The following is a 27,439-nucleotide window of genomic DNA, read 5'->3' on the forward strand; positions in this document are numbered from 1 at the left end:
TCAACTAAGTTTTATGATATTTTAGGACTTGTTGGTGTATTTGGTTGAGGTCCGGGGAGCCTCGGGTGAGTTTCGGATGGTTAACGGATCGAAATTTGGACTAAACATCTGCTGGAATTTTCTGATGCCTGTATCTGGTTTCCATCATTGTGCTCACGAGGGGAGTCTCGCGTTCGTGAAGAGGAAATTCGGACTGGCCATTTTGTGCTTCGCGTTCGCGACCGGGGACACGCGTTCGCGAGCGAGGCCTCGTGTTTGCAAAAGGGAAAGACGGCCTGGGGCAAATTTGGTCTTCGCGTTCGCGAGACCGGGCTCGCGTTCGCGAAGGAGGAAATCCGGGCAGCACAAAAATGTGCTTCGTGAATGCGAGAGAGCTGTCACGTTCGCGAAAAAGAAATTCCTGGACAGCAGAACCTAAGGTCTGGAAATGGGATTTTGCCCCATTTTTTATTATTCACGATTTTGAGCTCGGGTAAGGCGATTTTCACGAAAAAAAATTGGGGTAAGTGTTCCTTATCCTATATTGATTATATTTCATGATTCCATATTCATTTACATCATGAATCCGTGAATTTATGGAAGAAAAATCAGATTTTTATAAAATCTTCCAAAAATATAAAATGAAGATTTGAAGGTCAATCCGATGTCGGAATTCGATAATTTTTATATGGTTGAACTCATATCGTAACGGGTGTTCGGATTTTGTGAGTTTTTTCAGAATTCGAGACGTGGGTCCCACTGTCAATTTTTAAAATGAATTTTGGATTTTAATCCGGAAAAATTAGTGAATTCATATGGAATTAATTCCTACGATTCGTGTTGAGTATATTGAATTGTTTGTGACTAGATTTGAAACTTTCGGACACGAATTCGCGAGACAAAGGTTTATTGGAATCTTGAAATTGGTTGCGAAGTGAGGTAAGTATCGTGGTTAACCTTGACTTGAGGGAATAGAACCCTTGAATTATTTGTTATGTGAAATTCATGTGAACGACGTATAGGCGAGGTGACAAATATCTATACGTCGTCAAATTAATTATTTGTCTAATTATTTGAAAATCATAAATTATTTTAAATCATGAATTAATTATTATATTAATTATTTTTCTCATATTCCTTGCTCAATATTATGCCTTGAATCCACGCTATAATTGCTACATGCTTATTTGATTTATGTGACTTAATTGCTACTTGGCATTTAGCATACTAATTATTAAATTGCCTATTTTCTCCTTAATTTCCATAATTAATTATTACTTGTCATCACTTATTTTTAAATAAATTATAATTATTGTATGCTTGTTATCTTATAATTTTATATTAATTGTTGCATTTATTGGTGTAATTTATTTTATAAGAATTGGTAAATTATATTATTTGAGGACCAGGTTGCATGCCGCAACAGAAATGAAAGTGAATATATTGGAGGAGCGGGTTGCACGCCACAATAGAATTGATTGAAATGAATATATTGGAGGAGCGGGTTGCACGCCGCAACAAAATTGATTGAAATGAATATATTGGAGGAGCGGGTTGCACGCTACAACAGAATTGATTGAAAATATATATTGAGGATCTGGTTGCACACCGCAACATGATTAAATGAAAATGAATATATTGTGGGATCGGGTTGCACGCCACAACAGAATTGAATATGAATACATTTATTGGAGTAATTTCTTTTATAAGAATTGGTAAATTATATTATTTGAGGATCGGGTTGCACGCCACAACGAAAACTGATTGAAATAATAATTGGTTATGACTGCCGAGTTGACTTCAACTGTTGAATTGAGTTACCTGTTTTATTTGTATTATTGCGTACAGGTTAATGTAAGTGACTTGCCTTAGCCTCGTCACTACTTCGTCGAGGTTAGGCTCGGTACTTACTGGGTATATGGGATCGGTTGTACTCATACTATACTCTGCACTTCTTGTGCAGATACCGGAGTTGGTCCCAGCGGCGTACAATAGATTTGCTCGGATTCAGCTATCCACATGAGACTTGAGGTATATATAGTTGCACGGCATTCGCAGCTCTGAAATCCCCATCTACTTTATTTTAGCTGTGTATTTCTGTCAGACAGCTTTATTTTCATTCAAGGACCATATTTATACTATTCTAGTAGCTCGTGCACTTGTGACACCAGTTCTGGGATGGTATTTATACATCGCTATTATTATGGATTATTCACTTTATTTCATACTTTATTTTCGCATTTGTTTCTTTGTTAGTAATTAATTTTAAATTGTTTTAAAATGGCTAATATTATTCTAACGTTGGCTTGCCTAGCAAGTGAAATGTTAGATGCCATCACGGTTCCGAATGTGGGAATTTCGAGTCGTGACAGTAGCTTTAGATTTTGTTAATCTATTTATGTAACTTTCAAATCCCAAAAAAACTCGCGAAATTCGAACACCCGTTCCGCTATGAGTTCAACCATACAAAAATTATCCAATTCCGATATTAAATGGACCTTCAAATCTAAATTTCTCGTTTTTGGAAGATTTTAGAAAAAAATGATTTTTCTTCCATAAATTTACGGATTCATGATATAAACGAGTATGGAATCCTGAAATATAATCAATATAGGATAAGGAACACTTACCCCAATGTTTCCCGTGAAAATCGCCCAAGAATTCGCCTTAACCGAGCTCAAAACGACCAAAATGTGAAAATAATTTCGGACTCTTCAATATATACACTGCCCAGGCATTTCCGCACATGTGGTGCCTGGGCTCGCACATGCGAGTTCGCATTTGCGAGAAACTCTCGCATCTGCGGAAAAGGGGCTGCCAGCGTATGTTCGCATCTGCGTGATTTGGTGCGCATCTACGGATACGCTTCTGCGAACGCGCGGGTGCGTGCAGATTTTCGCATCTGCGGACTTTTGCCCAGCCACGCCTTGGTGCATCTGCGATCGAAGGCTCGCTTCTGTGGTCAAAAATTCGCAGGTGCGATTATAACAAAAGGCAAAAATTCAGATTTTGCTTAAGTCCAATTCTTGATCCGATTTCGATCCGTATCACTCTCGGGGTACTCGGAACCCCGTACAAATATACCAACAAGTCCAATAACATAATACGGACTTACTCGGGGTCTCGTATCACGTCAAACAATGCTGGAATTATAATTCACACCCCGATTCGAACTTTGAGTTTTAAACTTTTCAATTTGCAAATCTCGTGCTAAAACATATTAAATGAATGACTTCAAATTTGGCACACAAGTCATAAATGACATAATGGAGTTGTTCAAATTTCCAGAATCGGATTCCGGCTCCGATATCAAAAAGTCAACCCCGTGGTCAAACGTAAAAATCTTTAGCCTTTAAATTATTAGTTTCCGTTAAATGGACATAACTTGAGCTAGGGACCTCCAAATTAAATTTCGGGCATACGCCCAAGTCCCAAATCACGATACGGAGCTACCGAAACTGTCAAAATACTGATTTGGATTCGTTTGCTCAAAATATCGACCAAAGTCAACTTAGTTGAGTTTTAAGACTCTATTTCACATTTAATCCATTTTTCACATAAAAACTTTTCGGAAACTTTTACGGACTATGCACGCAAGTCGAGGAATGATAAATAGTGCTTTTCGAGGTCTTAGAACACATAATTACTTATTAAATTTAAAGATGACATTTTGGGTCATCACATTCTCCACCTCTAAAATAAACGTTCGTCCTCGAACGGAGTTAAAAAAAGTACATGAGCTGGTAAATAATTGTGGATATTTATTCCGCATGTCCGACTCGGACTCCCAGGTAGATGCCTCTACCGGCTGACCTCTCCATTGCACCTAAATTGAAGGATAACTCTTTGACCTCAACTGTCGGACCTGCTGGGCTAGAATAGCCACCGGCTCCTCCTCGTAAGTCAAATCTTTGTCCAATTGGACTGAGCTGAGATCTAACACATGGGACGGATCACCATGATATTTCCAGAGTATAGACACATGGAACACCGGATGAACTGCTGATAAACTAGGTGGTAATGCAAGCCTGTAGGCTACTTCACCCACCCTTTCAAGAATTTCAAAGGGTTCGATATACCTAGGGCTCAACTTGCCTTTTTTTTCGAACTTCATTACACCTTTCATAGGTGAAACCCGGAGCAATATTCTTTATCCAACCATGAATGCAATATCACAAACTTTACGGTCGGCATAACTCTTTTTCCTAGACTGAGTTGTGCGAAGTCGATCCTGAATAATCTTGACCTTATCCAAGGCACCCTGTACCAAATCGGTACCCAACAACCGAGCCTCTCCTGGTTCAAATGAACCAACTGGCGATCAGCATTGCCTTCTATATAATGCCTCATATGGAGCCATTTGAATGCTCGACTGGTAGCTATTATTATAAGCAAACTTCGCAAGTGCCAAAAAATGATCCCAAGAACCTCCAAAGTCTATAACACAAGCTCGGAGCATATCTTCTAATATCTGAATAGTGTGCTCTGACTGTCCGTCTGTCTGTGGATGAAATGCTGTACTCAACTCCACCCGCGTGCCTAAATCACGCTGTACAGTCCTCCAAAAATGTGAGGTAAACTGCGTACCTCGATCAGAAATAATAGACACGGGCACACCGTGAAGGCGGACAATCTCACGAATGTAAATTGCAGCTAACCTCTCTGAAGAATAGGTAACCGCCACTGGAATGAAATGTGCTGACTTGGTTAACCTGTCCACAATGACCCAAACTGCGTCAAATTTTCTTTGAGTCCGTGGGAGCCCAACAACAAAATCCATAGTGATACGCTCCTACTTCCACTCAGGAATTTCTAACTTCTGAAACAAACCACCAGGTCTCTGATGCTCGTACTTAACTTGCTGACAATTCAGACACCGAGCTACATATGCAACTATATCCTTTTTCATTCTCCTCCACCAATAATGTTGCCGCAAATCTTGATACATTTTGGCGATACCTGGATGAATAGAATACCTGGAACTATGTGCTTCTTCAAGAATTAATTCACGAAGCCCATCCACATTAGGCACACAAATACGACCCTGCATTCGCAGAACCCCATCTTCCCCTACAGCAACCTGTTTGGTATCACCGTGCCATACTGTGTCCTTAAGGACAAGTAAGTGAGGATCATCATACTGCCTCTCTCTAATGCGCTCATATAAAGAAGACCGAGCGACTGTGCAAGCTAGAACCCGACTAGGTTCTAAAACATCTAACCTCACGAACTGATTGGCCAAAGTCTGAACATCTGCAGCTAATGGCCTCTCACCAACCAGAATATACACAAGACTATCCATACTCTAAGCCTTTCTACTCAAAACATCGGCCACCACATTGGCCTTTCCGGGGTGATACAAAATGGTGATATCATAGTCTTTCAACAACTCCAACCATCTTCTCTGCCTCAAATTAAGATCTTTTTGTTTGAACAGATACTGAAGGCTACAATGATCAGTAAATACCTCACACGAGACACCGTAGAGGTAATGCCTCTAAATCTTCAGCGCATGAACAATGACTGCCAATTCTAAGTCATGAACAGGATAATTCTTCTTGTGAAGTTTCAACTGCCGTGACGCATATACAATTACCTTGCCATCTTGCATTAATAGTGCACCAAGCCCAATGTGAGATGCGTCACAATATACCGTATCTGATCCTGAACCTGTGGGTAATACCAACATTGGCGCCGTAGTCAAAGCGGTCTTGAGCTTCTGAAAGCTCAACTCACACTCGTCTGACCATCTGAATGGGACACCTTTCTGGGTCAATCTGGTCAATAGGCTTGGTATAGATGAAAACCCTTCCACGAACCGACGATAATAACCTGCTAAATCCAGGAAACTCCGGATCTCTGTAATTGAAGTAGGTCTAGGCCAATTCTGAATAGCCTCAATCTTCTTAGGATCCACCTTTATGCCTTCTGCCGATACAACATGCCCCCCAAAAGTAACCGAGTCTAACCAAAACTCACATTTTGAAAACTTGGCATATAACTGATTATTCTTCAAGGTGTGAAGCACACTTCGAAGATGTTGCTCATGCTCCTCTCGATTGCTGGAGTAAATCAAGATATCATCAATGAATACAAACATAAAAGAATCCAAATAAGGCTTGAACACCCGATTCATCAAATCCATAAATGCTGCTGGGGCATTTGTCAATCCAAATGATATCACTAGGAATTTGTAATGCCCATACCGAGTTTGAAATGCTGTTTTAGGGACATCAAAGGCCCTAATCTTCAACTGATGGTAACCAGACCTCAAATCGATCTTCAAAAATACCTTGGCACCCTGAAGCTGATCAAATAAGTCATCAATTCTTGGCAGCGGATATTTGTTTTTGATAGTGGCCTTGTTCAACTGCCGGTAGTCTATACACATCCGCATAGAGCCATCTTTCTTCTTTACAAATAATACTGGTGCACCCCAGGGCGAGAGACTAGGTCTAATGAATCCCTGATCAAGCAAGTCTTGTAACTGCTCTTTCAATTCTTCCAACTCTGGCGGGGCCATACGGTATGGTGGAATAGAAATGGGCTGAGTGCCCGGAGCCAAATCAATACAGAAGTCAATATGTCTGTCGGGTGGCATCCCCGACAAATCTGCAGGAAATACTTCTGGAAATTCACGACCAACTAGTACTGAGTCCATAGAAGGGACATTCGCACTAGGATCACGAATATAACCCAAATAAGCTAGACACCCTTTCTCTACCATACGCCAAGCTTTCATGTAAGAAGTAACCCTGCTGGCATAATGGCCAGGAGTTCCTTTCCACTCTAATCGAGGTAACCCCGACATAACTAGGGTCACTATCTTGGCATGACAATCCAATATAGCATGATAAGGGGACATCCAATCTATACCCAAGATGACATCAAAATCTACCATATCAAGAAGTAGAAGATCCAAACTAGTCTCAAGATTACCAATAGTAACCACACACGAATGATATACATGATCTACTACAATAGAGCCTCCCACTGGTGTAGATACGCACACAGAAGCACTCAGAGAATCACAAGGCACAACCAAATATGAAGCAAAATAGGAGTACATATAGGAATAAGTAGATCCTGAATCAAATAGAACTGAAGCATCTCTATAGAAAACTGGAATAATACCTGTAATTACAGCATCAGATGACTCGGCCTCAGGCCTAGCTGGAAAAGCATCAAATCGGGGCTGGGCCCCACCACTCTGAACTGCGTCCCTGAGATGGCCTCTAACTGGCTGGCCTCCACCTCTAACGGTCTGACCTCCACCTCTAATAGCTTGACCTCCACCTCTAGTTGCCTGACCCCTACCTCTAGCTGGTTGAGTAGGCGGTGAAGCAACCGGTGCCGATATGATAGCACGAGAATCTTGCTGAGATCTGTTACTCGCCAATCTAGGGTAATACCTCCTGATGTGACCAATGTTCCCACACTCGTAACACCCATCCTGATGCCATGGCTGCTGAAGCTGAAGCTGACCCAGATGGGCTGGATAACCACTGTAGTAACTTTAGAGTGGTGGTGCACTAATAGGAGCTGAATGTGCACTGAATACTGGCTGCCCAGAGTAAGGCATAATAGGACCGTGACTCCCTGAAGCACCGGGAGATGCATTAAGGGCTGAATGAAACTGTTTGGGAGGATGACCCCTACCAAAATTACCCCTGCCTCCAGACGAGACACCACTGAAACCACCGAACTGATGAGGCCTCTTATCGGACCTCTGCACTCTCTCCTATGCAAGAACCATCTCGATCCTCCTTGCGACATTAGCAGCCATCTGAAAAGAAATCTCACTTCCGGTTTCCTTGGCCATCTAAAGTCTGATATGGTGAGTGAGTCCCTCAATAAACCTCCTCACTCTCTCTCCCTCCGTAGGTAGTAAAAGGAGAGCATGACGGGCCAAATCCACAAAACAGGACTCATACTTAGTAATAGTCATACTGCCCTACTGTAGACGCTCAAATTGCTTGCGGAATTCCTCTCTCAGTGTGATAGGGAGGAACTTCTCCAGAAATAGCTGAGAGAACTGCTCCCAGGTAAGTGCAGGTGATCCGACTGGTTGGGTCAATGTATAATCTCTCCACCACCTCTTGGCGGAATCCGTCATCTGAAATATAGCAAAATCGACCCCATTGGTCTCAACTATACCCATGTTTTGCAGCACCTCATGGCAGCATTCAAGATAATCATGTGGGTCCTCAGAAAGTGTACCACTGAAGTGAACTAGAAAGAGCTTGGTAAACTTATCCAGTCTCAATAAGGCTTCAAAATACATGACGGGCCTATCACCGATCTGTGCCGCAACAACTGGCTGAACTACTCCAACTGGCGGGGCTGCTGGAGCCTGATTCTGGGGAGCCATCTGCTCCGGAGCGGGAGTAGTGGGAGTTTGTGCTCTTCCCCCAGCCTGTGAGACGGCTGGTGCCACTGAAAATGTACCATTCTGGGCCATGCCCTCCATAAGACTTACCAAACGGACTAGAGCGTCCTGAAGTACTGGAGTGGCTATGAATTTTTCCGGGACCTAAACTGATCCAACTGGTACATTCTGAACTGGAACCTCCTCCTGAAGGTCCACTTGAGGTTCTACAACAGGTGCAGCTGCTCGAGCTCTGGACTGAGCTCTACCTCGGCCTCTGCCTCGGCCTCTAGCACGACCTCGACCTCAACCTCTACCCCTGGCCATAGTTGCCACCGGGGGTTCTGATCCCTGTCCATCGGTAGAGGTATTACATGTTCTCACTATCTGTGAGAGAATAAGAGTAGAATGGTTCAATCATCGATGATAGAATAAAATCGCACGACAGAATAAGAAAGAAATGATATTGTTCCTAAACTTCATAGCCTCTGAGAGATAAGTACAGACGTCTTCGTACCGATCCTTCAGACTCTACTAAGCTTGCTCGTGACTCGTGAGACGTATGTAACCTAGTGCTCTGATACCAACTGTCACGACCCGAAATTCTCACCTTCGGACCGTGATGGGGCCTAACATTTCACTTGCTAGGCAAGCCAATGTTAGAATAATATTAACCAGTTTTTAAAAAATCTTTACATTATTAATAATCAAGGAACCAAAAGCGGAAGCAAAGTTTAAAATATAGTGAAATAATCCATAAAAATAACGGTGTCTAAATACCATCCCAGAATTGGTGTCACAAGTGCACGAGCTTCTAGAATAATACAAATAAAGGTTTGAATAAAATAAAGCTGTCTGAAAATAAACACACAGCTAAAGTAAAATAGACGGGGAATTCAGAACTGCGGACGCCATGCAGTTATACCTCAAGTCTCCTCTGGATAGCTGAAATCCGAGCAAGTCTATGGCACGCCGCTGGGACCAACTCCGAAATATACACAAGAAGTGCAGAGTGTAGTATCAGTACAACCGACCCCATGTACTGGTAAGTGCTGAGCCTAACCTCGACGAAGTAGTGACGAGGCTAAGGCGAGTCACTTACATTACCTGTACGCAATATTAGTAATAACAACAATAATAGAAATAAATCAGGTAACTCATTTATAATAATTGAAGCTAACTCACCAGTCATAACCAATTATTATTTCCATCAATTCTGTTGCAGCGTGCAACCCGCTCTCACAACATATTCACATTCAATTCTATTGTAGCGTGCAACCCGCTCTCACAATATATTCACATTCAATTCCGTTGCAGCGTGCAACCCGCTCTCATAATATATTCCTTTAATCAAATCTGTTACGGCGTGCAACCCGATCCCCCAATATATATATATGTATGTCGACTTTTTAATAAGTCTATTGCGGTATGCAACCCGATCCTCCAATATGGACTTTTCATAAGTCTGTTGCGGCATGCAACCCGATCCTCCAATATGGACTTTTCATATGTCTGTTGCGGCGTGCAACCCGAGCCTCCAATATATTCATTATAATTAATTTTGTTGCGGCGTGCAACCCGCTCCTCCAACATATTTATTTACCAATTCTTATTGAAGAAATTTTCCCAATAAATGCAACAATTAATATAAAATTATAAGACAACAAGCATACAATAATTATAATTTAATTATAAAACAAACAATGACAAATAGCAGATTATTATGGAAATCTGGGAGAAAATAGGCAGTTTAATATTTAATATACTAATTGTCAAATAACAATTAAAACACATAATTCAAATTGCATGTAACAATTAATGCAGGAATTCAAGAATTAATATTTGACAAAGAATAGGAGGGAAACAATTATTATAATAATTAATTTATGATTTAAAATAATTTATGATTTTTCAAGTAAACAGGCAAACAATTAATTTGACGACGTATAGACACTCGTCACCTCGCATATACGTCGTTCACATGCAATTCACATAACAATTAAATTAAGGGTTCTATTCCCTCAAGTCAAGGTTAACCACGACATACCTCGCTTTGCAAATTCCGATCAATTATTCAACCACAACTTTTTCTTTTAAATTTATCTCCGAAAGCTTCAAATCTATTCATAAACAATTCGATATGTTCAATACTAATCATAGGAATTAATTCCATATGAATTTACAAATTTTCTGGATAGAAATCCAAAATTTATTAAAATATTCGGCAGTGGGATCCACGTCTTAAATCCCAAAAAAACTCGCGAAATCCGAACACTCGTTCCGCTACAAGTTTAACCATTTAAAAATTATCCAATCCCGATATCAAATGGACCTTCAAATCTAAATTTCTCGTTTTTGGAAGATTTTAGAAAAAAATAATTTTTCTTCCATAAATTCACGGATTCATGATATAAACGAGTATGGAATCGTGAAATATAATTAATATAGGATAAGGAACACTTACCCCAATGTTTTCCGTGAAAATCGCCCAAGAATTCGCCTTAACCGAGCTCAAAACGACCAAAATGTGAAAATAATTTCGGACTCTTCAATATATACACTGCCCAGGCATTTCCGCACCTGTGGTGCCTGGGCTCGCACATGCGAGAAACTCTCGCATCTGCGGAAAAGGGGCTGCTAGCGTATGTTCGCATCTGCGTTATTTGGTGCACATCTGCGGACACGCTTCTGCGAACGCGCGGGTGCGTGCAGATTTCTGCACCTGCGGACTTTTGCCCAGCCACGCCCTGGCGCATCTGCGATCGAAGGCTCGCTTCTGCGAGCTCGCACCTGCGGTCAAAAATTCGCAGGTGCGATTATAACAAAGGCAAAAATTCAGATTTTGCTTAAGTCCAATTCTTGATCCAATTTCAATCTGTATCACTCTCGGGGTACTCGAGACCCCGTATAAATATACCAACAAGTCCAATAACATAATACGGACTTACTCGGGGTCTCGTATCACGTCAAACAACGCTGGAATTATAATTCACACCCCGATTCGAACTTTGAGTTTTAAACTTTTCAATTTACAAATCTCGTGCTAAAACATATTAAATGAATCTGGAATGACTTTAAATTTGGCACACAAGTCACAAATGACATAATGGAGCTGTTCAAATTTCCAGAATCGGATTCCGGCTCCGATATCAAAAAGTCAACTCCGTGGTCAAACTTGAAAATCTTTAGCCTTTAAATTACTAGTTTCCGTTAAATAGTCATAACTTGAGCTAGGGACCTCCAAATTAAATTTCAGGCATACGCCCAAGTCCCAAATCAAGATACGGAGCTACCGGAACTGTCAAAAATACTGATTTGGGTTCGTTTGCTCAAAATATTGACCAAAGTCAACTTAGTTGAGTTTTAAGGCTCTATTTCACATTTAATCCATTTTTCACATGAAAACTTTTCGGAAACTTTTAAGGACTGTGCACGCAAGTCGAGGAATGATAAATGGTACTTTTTGAGGTTTTAGAACACATAATTACTTATTAAATTTAAAGATGATATTTTGGATCATCACAACTACCAAGGACAAGTGGCAGCTATATCCGGAATGCTCGAACATCTTCAGGGTCAACTCCTGACATCACCAGTAGTTCTGCTCCAAAGAAAATCTGCACGTAAGGTGCAGAAGTTTAGTACTAGTACAACCGACCCTACGTACCCAGTAAGTATTTTGTCTAACCTCGTCGAAGGAGTGAGGAGGCTTTTTAGTAAAAAGATGCTCATTAATAAAAAGTCGTACCGAAATCTATCAATAGAACTATACTACAGTATAACAGAATATAGCACACAAATGAATGTACAAGGCAATAACAGAGTACTAGAAGAGATCACAATCCAATAGTTTCCAATATCTCGACCAATCCTTTCCTTCGAGCGAAACCCAATGAACCACAATAATCACCTCAAAACTTTCATAGTGTGAGGGAAATGCTCAAGACATCAAATTCAACAGCACGACAACACCCTTCGTGCATTTATCTCATCCTCACCAAATATGCGTAAAACAGTACCAACCGAAGGGCAGAAATACCGATAACAATAATGGCAAAGTAGGAAATATGCAAGTAGCAATAATGAACGAGAATGTACATAAGGGCATCAGTAACAGACTAGGCGAAAAGCATAGAGGTGATAACTACAATCAGGAAAAGGAATGTAACTTCAACTAACTAGCATGGTGAAGGCATAAATACAAATATAACGAATAAGAGGGGAACAAATGATCTTTATGAGGCATGTACTAGGTGCAACCAAAATAGCCACGACAAAGATATAATTATGATAGCAAGAAGTAGGCATGGTATTTGCAGGTTTAGGAAATAGAAGGCATGGATAACACAACAACAATTGAGATAGAGAATAAAGACAGAACTATAAGTACAGCAGTAACAATTCAAGGTAAAGACATGAAGATATCTGTAAGAAAAGGATATCACAACATAATGCATGTCCCTCGTCCTCACTTGCACGGAAACACCCTTCGTTCCATGAACTCACAATAACACAAAAGCATGATAATATAAATGCAATGGCACGGTATCACCCTTCGTGATAATATAAATGAAATGGCGCGGCATCACCCTTCGTGATTTACACTCACATAACATAGCACGGCATCACCCTTCGTGCTTTTACTCACAAATGATATGGCACGACATCACCCTTCGTGCTTTTACTCTCAATAATATGGCACGACATCACCCTTCGTGCTTTTACTCTTAGATAATATGGCACAATATCACCCATCGTGCTTTACACTATCCCTCACATGATAATGTATAAACAATGGCACGGCATCGCCCTTCGTGCTTTACACTCTTCCTTACCAGGCATATGTATATTAATGACAAACAAGGCAGGAAGTATAAATAACGTCAAGGAGAGTGTTTAAACGAATATTTCAAATGAATCCCAATCACAATTTTCCAAGCCAACAAAAGTTCAATAAACCCGCAAGAACCTTATTATTCAAGTATTCCAACAAATCTCACAAATGATCCACTACACAAGTATAGAATCTAGTATCTCAAGAATATCGACCGTAGCAATGTATTAATGATTATGCATAGTGATGACCGAATTAGACGCATGAATGTGTTCTCAGAATTCCATCAAATTTGATCAAGTTATAACAAGCTAAGTCTTAGTTCCTAACATTTAATACTATGATCTTAGTATCTAAGAGTCAAGTAAGGCATGAAACAAGAAGGTCATTCTACAAGATACAATTTACAACATAATTTACCCCCGAGCATGGTTAACCCTGGCACATGCATATATGCTCGTCACCTCATATATGTATCACCCTCCGCATGTAACAAACAGTGTCAAATAGTAGGAAAAATTCCCTCACCAAAGTTAGGCAAGACACTTACCTCAATTCGGCTAACTCAATACTCAATTTAGCTTTTTCCTTTGCAAAATCACCTCCGCTTGGCTCAATCTAGCCAAAGACGACTTAAATACATCACACAATGCAAGGGAAAATAATTTCAATTAATAAAGCTGTGATTTTTATTCAATTTCTAAAAAGTCAACAAAAGTCAATCCCCGGGCCCTCCCGGTTGAAACCCGGGTCCAGGGGTAGGTCTTGACTACCCATATCCTCACGAGTACAAATACGTCTTTTGTTTCCAAATCCGAGTCCTATTCGACTCTCAAATCCTAAATTTTCATTTTCAAAGTTTTGACAAAATCCCCAAAATTTTCCCTAGATTTCTCATTAATTTGATGTTAAATCTTATATAAAATCATGAAATGTAGTTGAGAATTAATTAGAGAAACTTACCCAATGATTTGGTATGAAAATCCCTTTATAAAATCGCCTTCCATTGAAGCTAGGGTTCAAAATATAACAAAATGAAGCCAAAACTCGGAATTCTCAGCATTTAGCAGGTTGCAGATGTCGCATTTGCGACAGGGGGTTCGCAAATGCGACCCTCGCAAATGCGAACAATATATCGCAAATGTGAACTGGAGGTTTTCCTGCTAATGTCGCATTTGCGACCAAACGCTTCGCAAATGCGAAAAGGGGGACCATCTCGCTAATGCGAGGAACTTTTTGCAAAAGCGAATTCTTGCCCAGCAACCCAGGTTCACAAATGTGATAGTCGCATTTGCGACCAAAACATCGCAAATGCGGTGACATCAGTACCAGTACTCAAAAATCATTAAAAATCATTCTGAAACCAATCCGAAACTCACCCGAGCCCCCGAGGCTCCAAACCAACCATGCACCCAGGTCCAGAAACACAACGCGAACTTGCTCACGCGATCAAATCGTCAAAATAACCTCTTAAAGTACGAATCGGATGCCAAAATGCATGAAGATCAAAGGAAACTTCAAGAACTTCTAGAATCGCAATCAAATGTCTGAACCATATCAAATTAACTCCAAATGGCACCAAATTTTGCAGACACGTTCGGAGAAGTAGTGACGAGGGGTTGACATCGACACTTACTAGTGATCCAATAAATAAAATACAGGAATTATAAGTAGGCATGAAATACTACATTATCAATAGAATAAGAAACAGTAGTTAACATGATCCTTTGACAAAAAATCATTTTAAAAATCCCTAAATACCACATACCATCTCAACAAATAAGAACCATCAGTAAATATCCGATCTCAAGTCATAAAGGAAATGTCATGTAATTTCCAAGTCTCAATCAAGAGGGTAATATTGTGGATATTCTGACTCCTAGCAATTTTTATGCACGAATTATGCCGATGTCGTTCGGCCCGATCCATATAGTCGTGTACATACACTGCCGAGGTCGTACGGTCCGATCCATAGATGCATCTCAATATATATACTGCTAAGGTGTTCGGCCCGATCCCCAGAAAGAGATGAAACTTAGCGAATTACGGGTCGCGTATTTACAACACAAGGTCAGGGACATAAAGTAAGCATGATATTTACCATCAATCAATTATCCCGCCAAACAACTCAAAGTATTGAGATTCGATCTAACATGATCTCTATCAAATTTCAATTATAAATTTTAAATAATTAAGCTAACAAATTGAATTCAAGTAATACAACTATTGCATAGTAAAGTTCTAAGTCTACCCATACGTAACATAATTCTAGCTACGTACGAACTCTCGTCACCTCGTGCGTACTTAGAATACAACACCTACGGGGTAGTTTCCCTCTCACAAGGTTAGATAAGAGACTTACTGTCACGACCCAATTTTTCCCTCCGTTTGGGCATCGTGATGGCACCTAATCTTAGGGACTAGGTAAGCCTAACATTAATTGAAACAACATTACTTAAATAACATCTAACAATTTGAAATAAAAATCTCTTAAAATTTACAATTCCCAAAATCCGGTAGTACAAATCATAAGCTCTACAGAGTATTTTCTAAAAAACTTTTAAATACAACTGTCCAAAAATAAGAATAAACAGTGTAAAATAAAAACTTGAAGGTGACTCCGAAACCTGCGAACGCAGCAGTAGGTTTGCCTTGAGTCTCCACAACAACAGTCCGCATAGCTAGCTAATGATCAGCTGACTTCGAATACCTGGATCTGCACAAAAATGTGCAAAAGTGTAGAGTGAGCACACCACAGCGGTGCCCAGTAAATATCAAGACTAACCTCAATGGAGTAGAGACGAGGTACAGTCAAGACACTCACTAGTCTAATAACCTGCACAATATAATATACAAAATACTAGGAAACAGATAGCAATAAGGGCATGATAAAACAACCAGTGGTATGCGTAGCAAGACAACAAGAATACCATAAATATCACTCAACAATTAATAAATACATGTACGCCCAATTAATTCTAGTTTTTCAAATAAACATCCTTCACATATAATTCTTCCAAAAATATAGTTTTCTCAAATAATTATTTTTCAAATACAATTCTTTCATGTAATACTTTCTAAGTAAAAATCCTTCCAAATAAATATTTTGAATATAATTCTTTCAATTAAGAAGTCACCATGTGACACCACATTTCATAATCATAAAAATACAGGTCTCAGCCCATTTTCAAATTTTTCCACGGCACCTCGTGCCCCCTTTTCATATCACAGCTGCACGGACATTTCACGTGCCAATATCCTCAATGTATATAAGATCCACACGATCAATTTATTTCCACTAAAGTGTGTTTAGAAATTTTAAATCAAGTAAGAAATCAACAAATAATTTATTTTATTTTTAGAAATCATTTGGGTGAAGAAAATAACATTGCACTTAAATTAAAGTATCAGATAAACTATTGGTTTGGTTGTAAAACTATTTAATTTAAAATATAATAATAATTTCTTTTATTTAAATCAGCTCAATCATTGAAAAATCAGTAAGAAAAACTAGAAATATATGTCTTCAGAGTCTCGTACTAAAAAACCAAAGCCAACAAAATACAACTAGGAGCCCAAACCACATAATAATAAAGTCAACTAGTACATCACGGGAGAAGACAAGAATTTACATATTAAATGAAACAAAATCACCCAAGACAAGAACATAAATAAAGAAAGATCAACAGGGCATTCCCGAGGTACCTCCTCGTAGCCCCAAATCATAAATAAATTCACAGTATCTCATTTCCTTATATCACCGCGGTAGCCTTCACATTTAATTTTAAAGAAATTATTTTTCCTGAAATAACATCCTGCGTTTTAGCCACCCTTATCACACCGCATGACTTCTAGTAATTTCCCTACTAGCCAAGCGTTTCAAGCCACCCTTATCTCACCGCATACGTTTCAATACCCTGACCTTATATCACTGCATGACTTCTAGTAGTTCCCTTACTAGCCACGCATTTCAAGCCACCCTTATCTCACCGCATGCGTATCAATATCGCAATATTTCACAAATCGCACCTCAAGTGCCCAATATCACAGCATAATACAACTTGAACCTCAAGTGCCCAAATATTATAATATTTCATAAATTGCACATCAAGTACTCAAATCTTACAACATATCACAGATTGCACATCAAATGCTCAAATCTTACAACATATCACAAATTGCACATCAAGTGCTCAAATCTTAGAACATATCACAAATTGCACATCAAGTGCTCAAATCTTACAACATATCATAAATTGCACATCAAGTGCTCAAATCTTACAACATATCACAAATTACAGATCAAGTGCCCAAATATTATAACTTCCCACAAAAATCAACAATACACTATTTTCCACAATAAGGAGCCCATGGCTCGACCATAATGTGCACAAAATCTTAACAAAAATATCCGGAAGTGAACATCTCAGCAAAATAATATTTCACATAAAAATCAAGGTGGCAATCACACCAAATCATCGTATAAAATAATTTCAACAAATACGGATCTAGGCATGACAAATAGAGGATTTAATAAGTGTCAAGAATTTCCAATTTAATACCTAAGGGCGTCTAAGGATTTTAACCAACGAAATTTGCATATATAAACCAAGTGCGTACTCATCACCTCGCGTACATGATTTTTCAATTACACAGTTTGCACATAATACTCAACGTCCAAGGAGTATTTCCCCCACTCGAGGTTAAGCAAGATACTTACCTTTTTGACGTTAGGCCGATATTCCAAAATCATCTTCTTGCTTGAATTGACCTCCAGACCGCTCAAATCTAACCAAATTAATTGTATAACTTCATTAAAATTTGTCAGAAATAATTCCGGATAATAATGCGCCGACTTAAAAATTTATTCCAAAAGGTCAACAAAGTCAACGCGGGGCCCGCCCCTCGGAACCCGAAAAAATATTCTTGAAATCTGAACATCCATTCCGATAAAAGTTCAACCATACCAATTTTATCGAATTCCAATAACAACTCGTCCTCCAAATCTTAAATTTTTGTTTTTGGAAGGATTTTGCAAAATACTTGATTTCTTCCATTAAAAGTCGAATTAAACGATGAATATAATCATAGATTCATGAAATATAATCACTTTAGGACATATAACACTTACCCCAACAAATCTTGTGAAAAATCTCTCAAGAATCGCCACAAATCCGAGCACCAAAATTCTAAAACGAAAATGGCGAAATGACCATTTTTTAACCTTTATGATTCTGCCCAAAACCGCTTCTGCGGATAAATTGGTCGCGTTTGCGGGCTCGATTCTGCGAGAAAATGTCCGCTTCTGCGAAGGTGCACTTCCAACCCAAGGTCGCACCTGCGAACAGATTACCGGATCTGCGCAATCGCAAAAGCGATGGCTAAATACGCACCTGCGAAGTTCGTCGCTTCTGCGATCCAACCTCCGCTTCTGCGAAGCCGCAGAAGCGTGGAATTGTTCCGCTCCTACGAAGTCCCCCAGCAGCCTCCTAGTTCGCTTCTGTGAGCAGTACCTCGCTTTTGCGACCAGGACATCGCAGAAGCGATTGCATCAGCTGTCCAGATTTTCCAGCTTCTCCAAATATCTAAAATTCGATCCGTTAACCATCCGAAATTCACCCGAGGCCCTCGGGACTTTAACAAATTATACCAAAATGTCCCAAAATATAACACAAACTTAGTCGATGCTTCAAAACACATCAAACAACACCAAAATTATGAATCGCACATCGAATCGAATTATAAGTTTTCAAATCTTCCAACTTCTATATTTTGAGCCGAAACGTATCAAATCAATCCAGAATAACTTCAAATTTTGCACACAAGTCATAATTGACTTAATGGAGCTATTCCCATTTCCGGAATTGAAATCCGACCGCGTTATAAAAAATTCCACCTTCGGTCGAACTTTCCAAAATCTTCTATTTTCCAAAATTCGCCAAAATGTGCCGAATTGTCCTACGGATTTTCAAATCCAAATCCGAACATACGCCTAAGTCCAAAATCATCATACGAAGCTATTGCTATCATCAAAATTCTATTTCGAGGCCGTTTGCTCAAAAGTCAATTCTCCGGTCAACTCTTTCCATTTTAAGCTTCTAAATATGAATTGTTCTTTCAATTTAATTCTAAATCTTCCGAAAATTAAGCTCGACCACACCAGCGGGTCATAATACATATTATGTAGCTGCTCGAGACCTTAAATCACTGAACAGGACATTAATTATTAAAATGACAAGTCGTGTCGTTGCATTTTCCACCTCTTAAACAAACGTTCGTCCTCGAACGTGCTTAGAATTATACCGAGGTTACCAAATTGATGATTTTACTTTTACACATATACTCACGATTGATTCCACGCTACCGCATTTGAGATAAGCCCGACAACACCATCTCATTTTAGATTATTTCTTTTATCTATATTTATAAACTTTAAGACCCATTTCTTACACTCCAACATTTTCAAAAGACCTGATTATCACAACAACGTACGGTATTAGTCTCAACTGGCTATAGCAACTCATGCCTACGCACACATTAATTTTCTTGATAGTGTTGGAGTACTTCAAAACTTTCTCTGGGGTGTTACATTCTAACCCGCTTAGGATCATTCTCCCTCAAACACATAACATACTTATCTCTTCCTTTGCAAATCCCAATCCTCCAAATTTTACTAACTCCCAAATTTTTCAAAAATTTCGGCCAGTCTCCCCTGTAATTGGGCCCATCCACCTGCCAGAGTAACACCAAAGCAACTCCTAACAACACATCCACTACTTAACAAAATACCACAAGGTATATATCAATAACACCAATCTCGGCATCACAAGCACTGTATTATCATAATGATAGAAGGACATGAAGCACATCATATGTATGCTCATCACCACATCTCTGGTCTTAAAAGCTGTTCATAATTAATTCCAACATCATCAATTAATCTCATTTTAACCACCACCTCATTTCGAATTTTCACAACACTAACAACAGAATGTGAGGCATGAAGACCTACTTACTCGGATTAATGAGTCACATGTAACGCCACCTGTGCACTCATTTCGTAGGCTAAAAGTCAATGTTTACAACACGAAAATGGCTGATTATGAACAGAAAAATATACAAGAATTATAAAATAAGCCCAACAGGCATGACTCCATATTAATACTATTTTACGAATTAAATTTAACAAAGGAAAAATTTTAAACTCATAAATATTTTACCACAAGGACCTCGCCCTTACATAACTTCCACCGCGGCTTGCAGCCCGATTTAAATATTTCACGTCATGTAAAAATGTGAGAATCTCGTCCTCAACTCCGAATCAAAGTATGTTGCACATTGTGCCAACTGAAATTTTCAATTTCCTTTCTTTCTTCTTTTCAATATATTTCATAAACAATTTTCACAACATATAATGAACCCTCATACCGGCATGTCATATAATTCATAAAAAATGGAATCAATTATTTCGAAACACATTAAACCCACTGTGATGAATAATAAAAATTATTCTTAGATTTATAGCTCTCAATGGTGCACAAAATAAAAAAAATATGACAGACACGGCTCACATCCTCAATTCTCCCAACAGGGATAACATATAAGTGGGTCACAAAATTACGAAGCTTACCCATAAGCGGAGCATAATAGGAGGACTCACCTCAATATTCAGAACCGAATCAAATTAAGGGAAAATATCCCTTTATAACAAAATCAGGATCGTACCTGTAACGACACCATCTGGTGTATTGGCCTCAGCCAAATCATAACGATTATATCAACGGGTCGGGTCTCCACCTCTTAGGCGTCCACTACCCGCCCGTCCTCCACCTCTAGATGACTGTGCACGTGGAGTATCAACTGGAATAAAGCTTGTAGTTGGAGTGTTCTAATGAAATCCACCCTTTCCAAGTCTGGGATAATATCTCATGATGTGCCTAGTATCAGCACACTTATAACAACCCCTCTGAGGTCGCGTTTGCTCGTACTCAATTTGTACCGGATAACTGGAATAACCATTGTAAGAATCTCGTGTCAGTGGTGCATTATAAACTGGAGCACCCCGAGTAATCTGATGTGCGGACTGAACTGACCGACTACTCGAGCATCCGCTGTAATGGGTCTTAGATGAAGAGTAAAATCCACTAAACCCTCCAGATCTTAGAGACCTTTTGGGCTCCTTAGACTCCCTTTCCTCGCCTAAAACACCCTCAATCTTCCTTGCAATCTCCACTACTTGTTAAAATGGAGTATCAATTTGCAACTCTCGAGCCATACATATTTTAATATCATAATCGAGCCCTCAATGAATCTGCGGACCCGTTCTCTAATTGTAGGAACTAAGATCGGTGCATGACGGGCTAACTCACTGAACCTGATAGCATATTTTGATATTGTCATAGTGCCCTGACACAACCGTTTAAAATCTGCATGCCACGCATCTCTGAGAGTCTGGGGAACAAACTCTTTCAAGTACATTTCCGAAAATTAAGCCCAAGTTGGTGGTGTGGCATCGGCTGGTCTACCTTCTTCATAGATTTGCCACTACCGATATGTTGCGCCTGATAGTTGAAATGTAATAAAGGCAACTCCGCTCACCTTCACAATACCCATGGTGTGGAGAATACGGTGACAATTTTCCAGAAATCCTTGGGCATCCTCTGTAGCTGTGCCACTAAAAGTAGGTGGACTATACCTCTTAAACCTTTCAAGTCTCTTTTGTTCTTCTTATGATGCCACGGGCCTGACCTCAGGACGAACCGGAATAACAGGTTGTACCGGTACTACACCCGGAACCTGACCAACGTGAACCTGCTCCTCTGGAGTCGTGGTAGGAGTCTGAGCTACTCCCCCAATCTGCAAAATATTCGGTTCAACAGAGATTAATCCCGCCTGAGTTAATGTACCAAACATACTCAGGAAATGTGCTAAAGTCTCCTGAAGTCCGGGGGTAACAACAGGTGCTCTGGCTGTGGCATGTGCTCCTCGTCGACCTCTGCCTCTGCCCCTAGCGACATCTACTCAAGGGTAACGTTATTAGCAACTGCAGCTCGTGTCCTCACCATCTGTGAAAGAATGGAATGATAAAAAGTTCAAACTTCGAGATCAATGAACTCGCACGATAGGAATGAAAGAAGTGAGATTGTCCTGATAGTTCCGTAGCCTCTCAAAGATAAGTACAGACGTCTCCGTACTGATCCGCAAGACTCCACTAAACTCGCTTATGACTCGTAGCACCTATGAATCTAGAGCTCTAATACCAACTTGTCACTACCCATAATTTCTTCAAATATTTATTTTAAATCCATATATAGTTCATGTATTTAGCTCACAATGTGTAGGACATGATGGATGATGAAATGACACTTCCAAATAGCCCCATACTCGGCTCCGTTAAAAGAATTGAGATAAAATGACCCAAAATCCGACTTTCCAAACTTATACACTGCCAGGCAACCCTTCCTCGCGTTCGCGAAGCACAGCTAGTACCTGCTCCAAAACTCTTCTTCGCGGACACGAGATATGGATCGCAAACACGAAGCTCTACCAGGAGACCCTTTGCAAACACGACACCATATACGCGAAGGCCAAAATCGCCAGGCCCAACTTTTCCCATTCGCGAATGCGGGCCCTTATCGCGAACGTGATGCACATCCACCCCACACCTTTGCGAATGCGGGACCTCCATCACGAACGCGATGAACAAATAATCCTCCAGCTCAATTCCTTCTTCGCGAACGCGAGCTCCCCTCCGCGTTCGTGAAGAACAAAACCAGAATCAGCAACAACAACAGCAAAACATGGAGAAATGATCGGAAACTCTCCTGAAATGCACCTGAGGCTCCTGGGTCCCCGTCCAAATCACATCAACTAGTTTCAATACCTTATCCAAAAGATCGAAATGCCATGATTAACATCAAAATCCTTCTTTTAACTTTCAAACATCAAACTTCGTCGAACGCATCCGAATCACACTTAAACATCCTGGAATGACGCCTAATTTTACGTACAAGTCACAAATCATAAAACGAACCTATTCCAAGGTTCGAAATCCCAAACGGATATCAATAACACCAAAGTTCATTTTATATCAAACTTAAGAAATTCTAAAATCTTCTAAATGCCAACTTTTCACAATAAGGACCGAAACGCTCCCGGTCTGCCCGAAACTCGATCCGAACATACGGCCAAGTCCAAAATTATCATACGAACCTATTGGGATGTTCAAATCCTGATTCCGAGTTCGTTTACTCAAAAGTCAAACCATGGTCAACTCTTTACGCTTAAAGCTTCCGAATTGAGAATTATTCTTCCAAATCAACTCCGAACTCCTCGAAAATCGAAACCAACCACACGTGCAAGTCATAATACATAAAGTGAAGTTACTCAAGATCTCAAACCGATGAACGACGCGCTAAAACTCAAAACGACCGATAGGGATGTTACTACAAAATGTTAAATAAGTCCACAAATAATATGTAAATATTAAAACAATATCAAGATAGTTATACTAAAAAAATATCAATGTGGAAAAGAGATTTGACCATATCAGTTTCTCTTTAGGATTTGGTAGCTTGTGTCTCACGAGAAATTGGCACCATTTATGAGTTTTCAGTTTTTTTTTTCCAAATTTTATTTTCTTTAATCACATACGGAAGCTTGTAATGTCAAACATTGAACTAATATAATACCTTAACAGATAGTTCTTGGTTTTAGATATAAAGCAGAAAATTTACTTGTGTTGGCGTATGAGTTGCATTATTAATTGGTTAATCAACAAGTTACTTAGGCATATCGATTAGCATGGAGTGTCTCCTGTGTAGGTGATTCTATTTTTGTAGAGACGTTCATGAGATGTTCTGGTTGTACAATAATCTGAATATTGACATGATCAATTAATAAAGTATTTAATTATTCAATTTATGCTAAACTTATGAGGCTCAATCGCTTCTCCCTCAATGGCTACGGGTAAGTAACAACAGTTTTGAGTTTAACGTCGTCAGCTCGACTTATTAACCGTAGACTTCATCAGTCTATGAAAGTGACTGACAATTGTTGCTCAAAATTCCCTCCAAAATACAATTTTAACATGTGACCCTTAAATTTGTCTCCTCCATTGCTTTGTTGAATTTCAATTGCTCTGTATGGAATAACATGAGTAATATTATAAGGACCTGTCCACCTGAATTTTATTTTTCCTGGAAAATGGCTTGAGTCCACTATTGTAAAGAAGTAAATGATCTCCATTTTTTAATTTTTTATCGGATTAAATTGTCATGCAATTTTTGTAATAAAACCTTGAGCTGAGGGTCTATCTAAAATAGCCTCTCTATCTTTATAAGGTAGGGGTAAGGTTTGCGTACACACTACCCTCCCCAGATATAATGACCCGGCCGATAGTTTTAAGAGTATTAGCCTCGAACCCCTATTTATTTCTCCCTCTATTTCATTCTGTGGTTATGTGACTTGCCGGGATGTTTGGTTTTGGTTTCGGGAGAGTTTCAGAGTGAAATAGGACACATAGTCCTTAAATTGGAAGTTTAAGTTATAGGAGTTGACCGTATTTTGAATTGTATGAAGACAACTCTGGAATAGATTTTTGGTGATTTCTTTAGCTCCGTTTGGTGATTTCAAACTTAGGAACGTGTCCGGATAATGATTTGGAGGTCCGTAGTTGAATTAGGCTTGAAATTGCGAAAGTTGAAAATTTAGAAGTTTGACCGAGAGTAGACTTTGTAGTTACCAGGCTCGTATTGGGGTTGCAGGAGTTAGAGTAGGTCTGTGGTGTTATTTGTGACTTGTGTGCAAAATTTGAGGTCAATCGGACGTGATTTGATAGGTTTCGGCATCGAACGTAGAAGTTAGAAGTTCAAAAATTCATTAAGCTTGAATCGATGCACGATTCCTGGTTTTAGCATTGTTTGATGGGATTTAAAGGCTCGACTAAGTTCATATGATATTTTTTCACTTGTTGGTATGTTTGGTTAAGGCCCCGGGGGCCTCGGGTGAGTTTCAGATGGTTAACAGATCAATTTGGACTTAAAGGTTGGCTGAAGTTTTCTAGTGTCTGTGTATCTGGTTTCTTCTTTCGTGATCGCAAAGAAAGGGATGATATCGCGAAGAGTTGTTGCTGGCAGGTGGTGATTTATTCTTCGCGTAGTTTGAGAGTCTCAGGTCATCGCGGACGCGAGAAGGTTCACGCATTCACGTAGAGGAGTGGTCAGTTGGGGCATCAGATTTTAAGCCTATGCGATCGCATAGTTATGCACGCGTTCGCGAAGAGTCAGGTCGGGTAAGCATCACGTTCGCAGTAGTGTCTTCGCGTTTGCGTAGACTATTTTGGAGGTTGTGATTATTTGTTCTTCACGATCGTGATGTAGGTTCCGCGATCGCGATGCATAATGTCTGGGTAGTTAAATATTTCAAAGCGAGGGTTTGAGTTTATTTTCACAATTTGATTTTGGGAGCTCGGTGGGAGGCGATTCTTGGAGAGATTTACAAAGGAGTGATTGGGGAAGTGATTCTTACTTAGTTTTGGTTAAATTCCATATTTATATCTTTGATTTCATCATTTAATTAGTGATTTTGGTTAAAAATTGGGAAAAAATAGAGGAAAGTCCTTAGGCCGAATTTTGGGGATTTGATCGAGATTTTGATATCGAATTTGTGTAATTCTTGTATGGTTGGACTCGATATCGAATGGATATTTAGATTTTATAATTTTGGCCCGGTTCCGAGACGTGGGCACGGGTCGACTTTTTGGAGCGATTTTTCAATTCTTAGCTAAGATCATTATTTCATTATTTAAATTAGTTTTGTATAGTTATATTTATAGTATGAAATTATTTTGGCTAGATTCGAGTCGTTTGGAGTTGGAAAATCAAGGGAAAGGCCTTCTAATTGATTGATTTAGCGTGTTTTGAAATAAGTGACTTGTCTAACCCTGTGTGCAGGAAATTTCCCTTAGGATTTGATTTTGTGGTGATAATTTGTGATATGTGAAGGCCGTGTACGCAAGGTGACAAGTGCGTACACGGGCTAAATGTTAAAATTCTGTGTTTTTCTACGTAGTTTCTTTTTAATGCCATAATTGAATTACTTTAGCACGTTATAGTCATCATGTTTAGCATAATTTCACATGTCTACTTGTCTTATCTCCTATTTGCAACTTGTATCACATGTTTAGTTGAATTACTTGCTTTTCTTGATTTCCTATTCATTAATTAAATATGGAAATTCTTTACTTGAAATTACTATCCGTGAAATATCATTTATTCGATTGTTGTGTTTTGGATTTCATATTATTGTTGAGGTGATTGTTTGGTTGTTTGCACGAGGTTTCCGCTATGCTGTTGTTACTGTTGCACGAGGTTTCTACCGTGCGGTTGTTATTGTTGCACGAGATTTCTGCTGTGCCGTTGTGATTATTGATACGTATACGGTGGTATAAGATCTGGGTGTTGAAACACATGCGGTGAGATAAGGTAGGCTTGATACGCGTGGCTAGTAGGGGAACTACTAGAAGCCATGCGGTGTGATAAGGTGGGCAAAAATGCACGATGCTATTTCGGAAAAATAATTTTCAAAAACCAAATATAAAGGCTCCAGCGGTGATATAAGGAAAGACTGTGATTTGTTTTTACGATTTGGGACTACGAGGCGGTACCTCGGGAGTGCCTTGTTGATATTCTTTATTTGTTGTATTGTTTGGTTCTTGTTTTCCCTAACATGTAAAATTCTTGTTTTCCTTTCGTGTTGTATTAGCTTTTCTTGATTCTGTGTTGTTATTTCCCATAAATTCTTCATTGTTTACTTCCCTGTCATTTTCATTATATCATTATATTCTCTGCCTTGTTTTTTATTTTCACCAGTAGGGTCTTGACCTGACCTTGTCAGTACTCTACTGAAGTTAGGCTTGGCATTTACTGGGTACCGTTGTGGTGTACTCATACTAGCTTCTTCACATATTTTTGTACAGATCTAGGTACATCCTATCAGCCTCGATATTAGTGGGTTGTGTTGCTACTTTGGAAATTTTAAGGTACACTTACCCGCGTCCGCAGGGCTCAGAGTCCCCTTCTACCCTGTTTTCCTTATTTCTTTATGTTTTGATAGACAATGATGTATAGGATTGTTCAACATTGTATTAGAGCTTGTGACTTATATCTCACCGGATTTTGGAAAATTATACGTATTGAGCGTATGGTCTATTGATGAAATTATTGAAGTTTTAAAATTTTAAGTTTTTATTTGATATT

Source organism: Nicotiana tabacum, chromosome 9, assembly GCF_000715075.1.
Source record: "Nicotiana tabacum cultivar K326 chromosome 9, ASM71507v2, whole genome shotgun sequence".
In the NCBI taxonomy this organism is placed as follows: domain Eukaryota; kingdom Viridiplantae; phylum Streptophyta; class Magnoliopsida; order Solanales; family Solanaceae; genus Nicotiana; species Nicotiana tabacum.